Source organism: Schistocerca cancellata, chromosome 2, assembly GCF_023864275.1.
Source record: "Schistocerca cancellata isolate TAMUIC-IGC-003103 chromosome 2, iqSchCanc2.1, whole genome shotgun sequence".
Taxonomy (NCBI): domain Eukaryota; kingdom Metazoa; phylum Arthropoda; class Insecta; order Orthoptera; family Acrididae; genus Schistocerca; species Schistocerca cancellata.
In genome coordinates, this window is record NC_064627.1 from 292977392 (window position 1) to 292990482 (window position 13091).

General features: G+C 41.1%; 1 protein-coding gene across 3 annotated transcripts in view; it reads left to right on the top strand.

The window, feature by feature from the left end:
• LOC126161650 (BRCA2-interacting transcriptional repressor EMSY-like) overlaps positions 1 to 13091 on the top strand; it is a 331217-nt gene that overhangs the window by 145229 nt on the left and 172897 nt on the right. The gene's annotated exons all lie outside the window — the stretch shown is intronic.

The window sequence follows — 13091 nt, forward strand, 5'->3', positions numbered from 1 at the left end:
AGATTTTGTATGAAGTACTTAGATAATAAATAAAATGCTAGTTGAAAGAATGCTCACAGATTACAGTATTATGCTGACCTGATACAAAAACATTCAGGAACAAAATGTTGTTGAAAGTCTTACAGATTTATAAACGAAATACGAACTCTCTAAATATTGTTGGCTATTGCAGTGTGCATCTATGAAATAAGAAGGAAACTGTCAGCAGGTAGTGAGAATTTCTGAGTCAAATTATTCTGGTAACTTTTAGGAGGACGACATATTCTTTTACTTTGTTTTTAAATATATTGTGGGATTTGAATTTTCTGCCCAATGCTCACCTGTAACATGTTGTAGACTTTTTCACCAGAATATAAAACTCCATCCTGAACCCTCAAGGCACATGCCTAATCTGTATGGAAGTTATTTCTACTTCTAGTATCGACTTCAAGATAAATTCACTCTTGTTATTGTCCTATTGTAAACAGAATCAAGTCCAAGTCCAAATCCAAAATCAGAGCCATCAACGTAGTACAACACTTAGTACTGAATGCACATTTAATGCAAACACTAACATACAGCTAGAACACAACTGTCCTCCAGGGCAGAGTGGTCTACTGTTTATACAAGCATGGAATATTCAAGAATATGCAAACATTACACATATAAGAAATTTTGATGACCTTTCAGAAGTGATAAATACTAAATAACAAGTAATTGGTGGTGGTGACTGCTGTGCCACATTGCATCCAGTACAGCTCATGGCATTGCTCCCTTTCCTCAAAAAACAGCAACCCATTGTTTTGGTGCCGTATACAGTATCCTGGATCTAGTTTTCGTGTGGCAGCATGGTCAGACCCTTGCCTACTGGATATGTTGTCACGTGCTCTTCTTTATGACAAGCATCAAGGCTCTGCGATTGTCAAGAAGGTCTTCAGGGTCATTGAACAAGAAGCCCCCATTTTCAATGTACTCATCAGGACTGTAGTAGGGCCTCACATGGAGGACGTGGGTGGCATCTCCATGCTGTAGTCTTAGTCTTCTTTATGATGAGTACTAATCGTCAACTTTGAATGTGACAGCCGACAATCGACACTTTATTAACTTTTCTGATAGTCCCACTTTCTGCACAGGCATACCAAGTCTACTGGCCTATATCTCACTAGCCAGTGCTTGGCATTAAAACACTCTCGCCTGTCTCTTGGGTATCCGGGGTCCATACTCAAGCCAGCTGTTTTCTTCTTCAGTCAGGTTGATGAGGTGTTTCACACAGTCAGCCTGAGTGTCGTCCAGTTGAAACGTCATTTGAGAGTATACCTGCCGACATCTTATTACAGCATTCTGTGAGACCATTCGTCCGTGGATGGTAGCCAGTTGTCATCCTGTGGGTGATGTCAGCATGTGAAATTACCTCTGAAACTAGTCTCAACTAAAAAACTTTTCCGCAATCTGAGATCATCTCATGGGGTGCTTTGTGCTTCAGAATAATGTCTTCTACAAGGAACAATGAAATTTTGAGAGCTTTGCTGATAGTTGAGATGGTGAGAGAGTCAGTACAGGCTATTATCCATCAATTCCCATTTGTCAAATTTGGGAACCTCTGCAAGAGGTCAGTTCCAGTTTGGTGAAATGGTGCTGCTGCTGGCAGAATTGGTATCAGGTGCCCTGGAGGTAATTGTGACACAGGATTCCATCACTGGCTTTCCCTACAGTGGTTCACATAATGTCTAAAGGATCAGTAGAGACCTGGCCAGTGTTGCCTGTGCCTGGTTTCTCTCTAGATACTTCACAAATTCCAGGTGACCAGATGTTGGAGTGCTGTAGATGAACTGGGATGACAAACAACCATTTCAGCTCAACTGGATTGTATTTCTTCTTATAAAGTGTTATGTTTGTTAAGTGTTGGTTTTTCATTCTTCAAGGCTTTTATGGTTTTCAACAATGCCGGGTCTTCCCACTGTTCAAAATCAATGTCATTTAATACAGCGATGACTGAGATTTTGTCCATGCTGCTGTATTCTGTTGCTAAGAGTCCTTGAAAGGCAATCAACATCCATGAATTTGCATCCATTTTTATATACCAATGCAACAATATACTCCCGAAGCCTCAATGTCCATCTCATCAGTGACCTGATGCCAAGATAGAGAATGGTGGTCTTCACAATAGTGAATGTTATGCCAAGTAAATACAGTTGGAACTTGTTAATGACCCAAACATCTGCAAAGCATTATTTCTCAGTTGCAGAGTAGTTCCTTTCAGATTTGGAGAGTATTCTGGAAGCATAAACTATCACCTATTCGACGCCTTCCTGGATTAGTACTCGAACTGCACCTATTCCATAGCTGATAAAGTCATCACGCTTATCGTGCAATGCTAGGGCTGGAGAAGACATTAATGCCTTTTTAAGATTAAGAAAAGATCTTTCTTGCACCTTGTTTCAGAAAATTGGTTGACTCCCTGCAGTAGTACTTGCAACAGACATGCTTTTGCACAGGAGTTTTTCATGAATCACCAGTAGTAAGGGCACATTCCAAGAAAACTGCTCACATCACAAATGTACCAGGAAGTTGGAACACCTTCAGCTGTTCTTATTTTCTCAATGTTGGGACAGACTCAGTCATCAGTAACTAGGTGCCCCAAGAGTTTTGTTTCTCTGATGGTAAAGAGATGCTTTTTCACATTGAGGCAGAGACCAGCAGTTTGAACACTCATCGGCATGATTGTTCAGTGGCTTATATGTCCTTCAAATACCATCAAAAAAATATCACTTCATCCAGATAGCAAATACATTTAAGGTGCTGAAATATGTTGCCCATCATACATTCAAATATAGCTGCAGCATTATATGGTTCATCATTTTGAATTCATAGAGGTCATTAAGAATTATGAAGGCAGTGTTTTCCCAGTTAGCCTTGTCAACCATGATTTGTCAGTAGCCTGTGTGCATGTCCACAGCTGAGAAAGACTTTGCTCCTCTCAAACAGTCTAGGGTGTCTTCAGTGCACATCGAGGGGTAGACATTGTTTTTCATGATTTTGTTCAGCCATCAGTAGTCAATACAGAAACACAGTGTGCCATCCTTGCCGTCCTGATGATACCAAAATTAGTGTCCAAACACTCATGAATGAGGCTGGGACTAAAACTGAGAGTATCAGACCAAAAACAGAAATGGTGAACTCTATTTTCAAATGTTCCTTTATAAGTGAAATATCAAGGGTATTTCACTAATTTAATTCTTGCACCATTGCAAAAATGAGTGCTATAGATATTAGTGTCAGTGGTGTTGAGAGACAGTTCAAATCAATAAAATTAAACAAAGCTTCAAGGTGCAATGGAAAACCTATCAGAATTTATACTAAATTTGTAGCTGAGTTAGTCCCTCTTTTAACTATATTTTACAGTAGATCCCTTGAGCACCAGCCCCCAGACATTGCGGCTGATGCCCCCCCCCCCCCCCCCCCTCCCCAGCTTTTCCACCATTTCAGGAAACAAAGGAAGATTATGAAACAGGTGTGTGATGTCTGCAACCTCATTTCATAGCATTTCAGATACAGGATCGATTGTTGCAAAAAGATTTTTTCCTTGTTGTGGATTGCATCTGAGATGTTTCATTTGCTTCAAAAACTTGCAGCATTGAAAGACGCATCAGTGTTGTCATTTTCTGAAATGTGTGACTTGCTTAGTACTTATTATACAGGGTGATTCAAAAAGAATACCACGACTTTAGGAATTTAAAACTCTGCAATGACAAAAGACAGAGCTAAGCACTATCTGTTGGCGAATTAAGGGAGCTATAAAGTTTCATTTAGTTGTACATTTGTTCGCTTGAGGCGCTGTTGACTAGGCGTCAGCGTCAGTTGATGCTAAGATGGCGACCGCTCAACAGAAAGCTTTTTGTGTTATTGAGTACGGCAGAAGTGAATCGACGACAGTTGTTCAGTGTGCATTTCGAACGAAGTATGGTGTTAAACCTCCTGATAGGTGGTGTATTAAACATTGGTATAAACAGTTTACAGAGAATGGGTGTTTGTGCAAAGGGAAAAGTTCTGGACGGCCGAGAACGAGTGATGAAAATGTAGCACGCATCCAGCAAGCATTTGTTCGCAGCCCAGGAAAATCAACTCGCAGAGCTAGCAGAGAGCTGCAAATTCCACAATCAACTGTATGGAGAGTCCTACGAAAAAGGTTAGTTATGAAACCTGAACGTCAACTACCCGAGGCGATGGATCGGCCGCCAGGCAGCCCGTGACAGAGCACTTCATCACTGGCCTCCAAGAAGCCCTGATCTTACCCCCTGCGATTTTTTCTTATGGGGGTATGTTAAGGATATGGTGTTTCGGCCACCTCTCCCAGCCACCATTGATGATTTGAAACAAGAAATAACAGCAGCTATCCACACTGTTACGCCTGATATGCTACAGAGAGTGTGGAACAAGTTGGAGTATCGGGTTGATATTGCTCGAGTGTCTGGAGGGGGCCATATTGAACATCTCTGAACTTGTTTTTGAGTGAAAAAAACCTTTTTAAATACTCTTTGTAATGATGTATAACAGAAGGTTATATTATGTTTCTTTCATTAAATACACATTTTTAAAGTTGTGGTATTCTTTTTGAATCACCCTGTATTAAGCCAACCCACATGGTGGTTTCCCATATGGAGTTCCACCAGCTGCAAAAGAAACCAGGCCAATTCTATCAAGCATGGTAGCCAACCTCAGTGGGCTAAGTAGGAACTGCAAATTTGTGTGCGCTCATTGCGTGCTCGTATGCTGAGTGTCCGATTCTTGACATCATCGTTTGTTCTATCCCGGACAGAGAGGTCCATCAGGAGGCATTATGTTTAGAAGATCCAACAGTTGAGGAGGTTTTGGTTATCACTAACACTTTCGAAGTGACACAAGCTGCATCTGAACAGTTTGAGGATGTCATGGACATTGTGCAGTGCACTTGTTGGCACAACATTTTGTGGCATACCCTGACGCACTCAATTTGTTCCTCTAATGGTCCACAGAACCCCCATGCACGGGGTCGTCGCTGCAGCCAGGACACCACAATCCAGGCCACTTCCTGTCCACCTGGAGACAGCTGACAGCCAATCCCTTAGATAGTGATGCCTCTTTGGATGCTGATGAGCTAATGGAAAACAACATTGTCACCATGCAGCAGTTATTGCCCTACTGCCATACCTCTGCTGTCACCCTCAGGTCACCTGGGCAGATCAGGTGGCTTCCTCGCCCATGCCGACGTTCCGCCAGCAGCGATCCGGCCAGCGTGGTCCTCCTTTTTTGCATGCTGACGACTGTGGCACCAGCTCCATGGAAGAGGGGAGGTATGTGGCATCAAGCCTGTGTGGTCTACCATGGCAGCACTTGAATCAGGCACCAGCAGTGGCTGGGCAAAGCAAGTGTGCCACTGTCACCCTCAGCCAGTGCTCTGGCTGGCAAATACGAACACATTGGGCTGCTGACAGCAGGGCCTCGTTCACTTGTTTCTTCTCTACCAGACCAGCTCAGTGCCAGTGTGCTTTCAGTTGTCAGTTGTACTTGGACAGTTAACTGTTGTGTTAATGTTACTCTAACCGTAACGTTAGTCAGTATGCAGTTGTCAGCCGACATAATTTTTGTTTATGCAGTGGTTCTCAATAAAGAGTGTACATTCAACAGAGTTTCCCCTCACTGTTTCATATAATCATTTTAGCGATTCAGAGTGGTGATGTTTGGTAACTGTAGTACCCTGGGGAATGAATTCATGATGGACGATCCCCTTGATCTCGAAAAAACAAACCAATGATGTCTTCACATGGGGTCTCACCTGCATTGCTTTCTTTGGTCTTGTTGACGAAGGATTCCTCCACTGGCTGAATTGTTACTTCATTTCTGGGTCATATCCATAACACCACAATGTATCCCCTGTGATGACCTTTGCATCAAAATCCAGATCAATTTCTGACTGTTCTGGCTCATTCCCACAATTTTTGCTGCTGATTCCCTAACAGGGAACAGAACCTGATATTGGCATGTATTTAATGTCTGCCTTTGAAAAATTGCCGAACATGTGAAACACCACATAGTCACACTGGTCATAATAATGTTTTCACACCAGTGCCACATGACAACTGATTCAAAACGTTGCCTAGTGAAGACCAGTAGAAGGAGAATTCAGAACTGATGTTGTACTGACTGCCAGAGAAAAATTCTCATTACTCCCCCCCCCCCTCCTCCCCTTGTACGTTGGTTTCAGTTTTACATATAATAAAGAACAGATTTTATTTGCTCCTCATAAGTTATTAATAATGCATAATTGTTAATTAGAAATAAATGAAAAGGGTTATCTATATTATTAAATGGGTAATCTGGAGTACAGTCACACAATCCCAGCCCCTGTTGCAGGTTGCCTATCTAACAGCTCCCAGGAGCAACACAAATTTTATTTGCAATATTTCAAATTGTTATTAACTTAAATTAAAAATTCTGTCATAATCAACTCATTAAGAGGTATAATATTACATTAAAGGTGTAACAGAGTGAGACAATTATTACAGGTGGAAATTGTGTACATGTCTTGAGGCAGTGTAGCTCATGACATGCAAATTAAAATTACTCACATTCATCTAGTACCAGAGAATGAGAGCCCTTAGTTATGTCTGAGACACTTGACACATAATATCAAACGTTAACAAAACTTTATCATGTACTATGTTTTTGCTACCTGTGGAGTAAAACATTAGCGTCAGGCCTGACTTTTTAATTTATTACTTCCTTACTACTAACTCCATTCCCAACACATTTTTCAGACAGTATCCACATAAACCACTGAATGTACCTGCAAAATTATGTATTTGTACAACCCATAGTTCAGGAGATAAGGCATCATAAACATTGAGATGCATAAAAAACTAACTTTTACTTAAAGTGGAGTGCAAATTAACCAGACTATATTCATGCAGTGCTTTGTAATGAGAGCTCTTAGTGTCTTCCAATAAACTTTAAACATAATTTCAAACCGTTTCTAAACTTTTTCTTGCTAAAATGCTTAATGTCAAATATCTGACACGTTAACTCGTATGTAAAGTAATCAGAATTTTAAAGCTGTTTTAAACAAGAGAGTTCAATTCTTTAAAGAATCAGTTGTTTTATTGGTAATTAAAAGTCGAGAAAAAAAAGCCCTTCGTAGGAACTGTATTTATATTTTTTAATTTTACATTACATTTTCTTGCTTTGAGTGAAGCAAACTCAGTGGTTATCTCTTTGAGATCAAGTTTAGCTGCTGTGTCGTATTTTACCTACAAGATAGCTATAAATTTCACGGCTTTTACCTATGTTCATCCTTATGTAACTTTATATCATCTTTAGCATCTACATCTACAGCTACATGGTTTCTCTGCAATTCGCACTTAAGTCCCTGGCAGGGGGTTCATCGAACCATTTTCATACTACTTCTCTACCATCCCACTCTCAAATGGCGCATGGGAAAAAGGAACATCTAAATCTTTCCGTTCGAGCTCTGATTCCTCTTATTTTATTGTGATGATCATTTCTCCCTACTTAGACAGGTGTCAACAAAATATTTTCACATTCAGAAGAGAAAGTTGGTGATTGAAATTTCGTAAATAGATCTCGCCGCAAAGAAAACCGCCTTTGTTTCAGTGACTGCCACCCCAACTCGCGTGTCTTATCAGTGACACTCTCCCCCCTATTGCGTGATAACACAAAACAGGCTGCCCTTCTTTGCACTTTTTCAATGTCCTCTGTCAATCCTACCTGGAAAGGATCCCACACCGCGCAGCAATATTCCAGCAGAGGATGGACAAGTGTAGTGTAGGCTGTCTCTTTAGTGGGTTCGTAACATCTTCTAAGTGTTCTGCCAACAAAGCACAGTCTTTGTTTCGCCTTCCCCACTATATTATCTATGTGGTCTTTTCAATTTAAGTTGCTCGTAATTGTAATTCCTAGGTATTTAGTCGAAATGACAGCCCTTAGATTTGTGAGATTTATCGTATACCCAACATTTATCAGATTTCGTTTAGTACCCATGTGGATGACCTCGCACTTTTCTTTGTCGAGTGCCATTGGAATTGATCGTCTGATGATTTTACTAGACAGTAACTTACAGTATCACCTGCAAACAATCTAGGGGGGCTGCGCAGATTATCAACTAGGTCATTTATGTAAATTAGGAACAGCAGAGAGCCTATGACACTACTTTGCGGAATGCCAGATATCGCTTCTGTGCTACTCGATGATTTACCGTCTATCACTACGAACTGTGACCTCTCTGAGAGGAAATCATGAATCTAGTCACACAACTGAGATGATACTCCATATGCACGCAATTTGATTAATAGTTGCTTGTGAGGAACGGTATCAAAAGCTTCTGGAAACTAGGAATATGGAATCAATCTGAGATCCCTTGTTGACAGCACTCATTACTTCATGGGAATAAAGAGCTGTGTTGCACAAGAATGGTATTTTCTGAATCCGTGTTGCTTATGTATCAATAAGTCATTTTCTTCAAGGTGATTTGTAATGTTAGAGTACTATATATGCTCCAAAATCCTACTGCAAATTGAGGTCAGTGATACGGGTCTGTAATTCAGTGGGTTACTCCTATTTCCTTTCTTGAAGATTGGTGTGACCTGTGCTACTTTCCAGTCTTTAGGTACAGACCTCTCGTCAAGTGAGTGGTTGTATATGATTGCTAAGAAAGGCGCTATTGTGTCTGCATACTCTGAAAGGAACCTGATTGGATACCATCTGGACCGGAAGATTTGCCTTTCTTAAATGATTCGGGTTTTTTCGCGACACCTAAGACATCTACTTTAATGTCACTCATGCTAACAGCTGTTCTGGTTTTGAATTCTGGAATATTTAGGTCATCTTCTTTCGTGAAGGAATTATGGAAAACTGTATTTAGTAACTCTGCTTTAGTGGCACCATCATCAGTAACATTTCCATCGCTATCGCGCAGTAACGGTATTGACTGTTTTTTGCCACTGGTGTACTTTACATAGGACCAGAATCTCTTTGGGTTTTCTACCATATTTTGAGAAAATGTTTCATTGTGGAAACTACCTTATTAAAAGCATCTCGCATTGACATCCGAACTAAATTGCGAGCTTCCGTGAAACGTAGCCAGTCTTGGGGATTCTGCATTCTTCTGAATTTGGCATGATTTTTTCGTTGCTTCTGCAACGGTGTTCTAACGTGTTTAGTGTACCATGATGGATCAGTCCCGTCTCTATTAACTTATGCGGTATGAATCTATCTATTGCTGTCGATACTGTATCTTTGAATTTGAGCCATATCTGCTCTACACTTACATAATTAGCTTGGAAGTAATGGAGACTCTCTCTTAGGAGGGCATCTAGCGAATTTTTATCTGCTGTTTTAAATCATGAACTAATTGTTCAAAGTAATTCTCAGAGAAAGCATTTAGTACAATTTCGGAAGATGTTTTCTGTCTACCACCGGCTTTGAACATGTATTTTCACCAACAAATTGAGGGTAGATTGAAGTCTCCACCAATTATAACTGTATGAGTGGGATACTTCTCCACCAATTATAACTGTATGAGTGGGATACTTACTTGTAATGAGATTCAAGTTTTCTTTGAACCGTTCAGCTATTATATCATCTGAATGAGATTCAAGTTTTCTTTGAACCATTCAGCTATTATATCATCTGAGTTGGGGGTCGGTAGAAGGAGCCAATTATTATTTTGGTACGGCTGTTGAGTATAACCTCTATCTATAGCAGTTTGCAGGAACTATCTATTTCAACTTCACTACAAGATAAACTACTACCAACAGACACAAACACAGCACCACCTACTTTGTTTAATCTATCCTTTCTGAACACAGTTTGCGCCTCTGTAAAAATTTCAGCAGAATTTATCTCCGGCTTTAGCCAGCTTTCTGTTCCTTTAATGATTTCAGCTTCAGTGCTCTCCATCAGCGCTTGAAGCTCTGTTACTTTTCCAAGACAGCTACGACAATTTACAACTACAATACCGACTGTTACTTGGTCGATTCTTGTCGTTTATTTGCCCTGTACCCTGTACCTGGAGCCCTTTTTTATCTTTCCCAAGACTGTCTAACCTAAGAAACCGCCCAGTCCACGCCACACAGCCCCTGCTACCCATGTAGCCGCCTCCTGTGTGTAGTGGACACCTGACCTATTTAGCTGAACCCGAAACCCCACAACCCTATGGCACAAGTCGAGGAATCTGCAGCCTACATGGTCGCAGAACTGTCTGAACATCTGATACAGACCCTCCAGTCTGCTCTGTACCAAAGGTCCACAATCGGTCCTGTAGATGACGCTGCAGATGGTGAGCTCTGCCTTCATCTCACTAGCAATACTGACGGTCTTCACCAACTCAGATAGCTGCCGGAAACCAGAGATAATCTCTTCCAATCCATAGTGACACACGTCATTAGTGCCGTCATAAGCCACCACCTGCAGTTGGTTGCACCCTCTACCCTTCATGGCATCTGGAAGGACACTTTCTACATCTTGGATTACTCCCCCCAATATGCACACGGATAACACATTGGCTTTCTTCCCACCCTTAGCTGCCATATCCCTAAGGGGCTCCATCACTCACCTAACACTGGAGCTCCTAATGACAAGCAATCCCACCCTCTGCGCTTGTCCGGACCTCTCAGGAAGACCGGCCATTGCCACAACAGGTGAGGCTGCCCTTGCTGGCTCAGAAGTACTTTCAGCAGTGGGCAGTACCTCAAACCTGTTACGGAGGCATAAGGGTACAGCCTTGCGGCCAGCACCAACTTTCGCCTTCCGCCCAGGGATTCGCGACCCTGCCATGGTTCGCTAATCGCCGTCAGGCAAGTGTCGACCGGCAGGGACGTCCAAATCTGAGGGCGCAGTGGTATCAGAGATCCCAGGCAATGCTATAGATTCCAGAGGTACTAAAGCACTCGCCTTGGGTGTCCCAGTGTCACCGTGGCCTAGAGCAACGGCCTGGAGCCTGTCAACCACAGCCAACACAACTTCCAGCTGTTTACGGACAGTGACTAATTCCCCCTGAATGCATACACAACATGCACAGTCCTTTTCCATCCCTAACAATTTTTTCCTCTCTTTTATCTCACAAGCCATTCAAAACAAACAGATGACTGACAACTACACAAATTTACACTATACGGGTACTAAAATGCGATGCTACAAGTCTCAAATACTATAATACGCCCGAAATTTGTGAATTAAACTATGCAAGTACCCAAAAACACGCAAAGAAATTAAGAATTAAACTATGAAACCAATAAGTGAGCTAAGAGTATATGACTCCTTGCTGGCTGCTGCTCATCCAACGGCAGCAGGGAGCTAAAACTGTATTCACAAGATGCCACAGTCACTGGCATTGTCATAAATGACCTCTGAACTATTTTGTTGTTTTGATAAGCACCTTGTAACCCACATTTGAGAAAAAAAAAGGAAAAAAAAAACTTCAAATGCGAAGCTGTGTTAATGCTCATCAGTTCCTTTGCCTGGAACTTAAAAGCAGCTATTTTGTTAACTATCTGCACTGTATCAATATCTCTACTGTATTTGGCACCAAAATCAGGTGCATATTTTTCAATTTTAGATACAGAACTTTGATTTAAGGTGTTTTCTGACAGTGAATAGAAGTTATATGAAGTGGTGTGATAAATGTGAAATCTATTTTTGATATCACTTATTGTTCTGTCAAAATTCTTTCAACAACTTAGCACAGAACAAGTGTGCCTTGCATTTAGCCACATCAATAGCTATCCTTCTTACCTTCCCCGACATTTTAATGGTATACCTGGAATGAAAGGGCATAGAATCAAAAACATATTTGTCTTTGGCTATGTATCAGAGCACTCATTCTTGACATAACCGCTTACTATTTTACGCATGTACAAAGGACATGTTTGTATGGTCATTATTGGCAGGCATGGTGAAACTAAACATCCATTGTCATTTGATTGTATTAAACGTTTGGTACAGTGCTTAGCAGAGGAACTTAAGGCTTTTGATGCTTTAGAGTGTCATTCATGCCAGGATATCAGCAAAACAAGTAAGACATACTTTCGGTAGTTTTACAACACAAAATGCTTGAGCAGAGCAGCCGATGACCAACTTAGATGAATAGAGTATAGCTGTTTAGAGGCACAAAGATTAACAATCACAACAGAAGGCTTATTCTTGGATTCTTTTTTATTTAAACAGATAATCATACCAACCAAAAGTTGGGTGTAGTAAAAGTACTGCTTGTAAATTGCATAACCATTCCACCTTTTTCTTGCTTCCTCCACCATCACGTCTGACTCCAGTCTTTTGTTGGAAGAAATCAGAATCTTTCATTCAGTTAATTTGTTTGCTTCAGCACCTGCTCACCTACCTTTGAGATTGTGCAGTACCATAGCTAAGCAGTACCATTTTTTAACATGGGTGAACAATGTGTGCAGCAGCTATGTGAACCAAACACATTATTACCACATAAACCACACTACTGATAGATGTCTGTTTGGTAGTAGCTGTTTCTTTAAGGTGCTTCGTGGATGAAATGACACCGACAGCAGTGTGAATGAGGTGTAGGAGAACAACATGTGTAATGTTCTCAGTTAATTCTGAAATCCTCTTTCTTTCTTGTGTTTTTCTGCCAGTTTTGAACCTCCTCTGTACCTGTGCCTTTGGTGGAGGCCTATCTTGCCACTGCCGTGTCGACATTGTGTCTCATTGCTTTGAACAAGAGAATGGTGTTACTAAAGGTAGTGTTTTAAGTATAACTTTCTGTAGCATGGCAACTAATAGGATAACAGCGACAGCAAGAACCCCTGTTCCATGTTCCTTGTTTTTGGACAACAACTACACCCCCCCCCCCCCCCCCCTCCCTCCTCTAACACTGCAAAGCAATCTCCCAGTTGCAATCGACAGTTTTAATTCTGGAGGAACAGTTGGAGAAGAATCATTTCAGATATCCAACTGTGAAATATGCTTGCATACTTTTTAACCATTCACATTCTCTGTTTTTAATTTTACTAAATTGGGAGTGTGGGACACTGTTGCTGATATTTGATGTACGGGAATAAGGCCAATAAATCAGATATCAGCAACAATGCAAA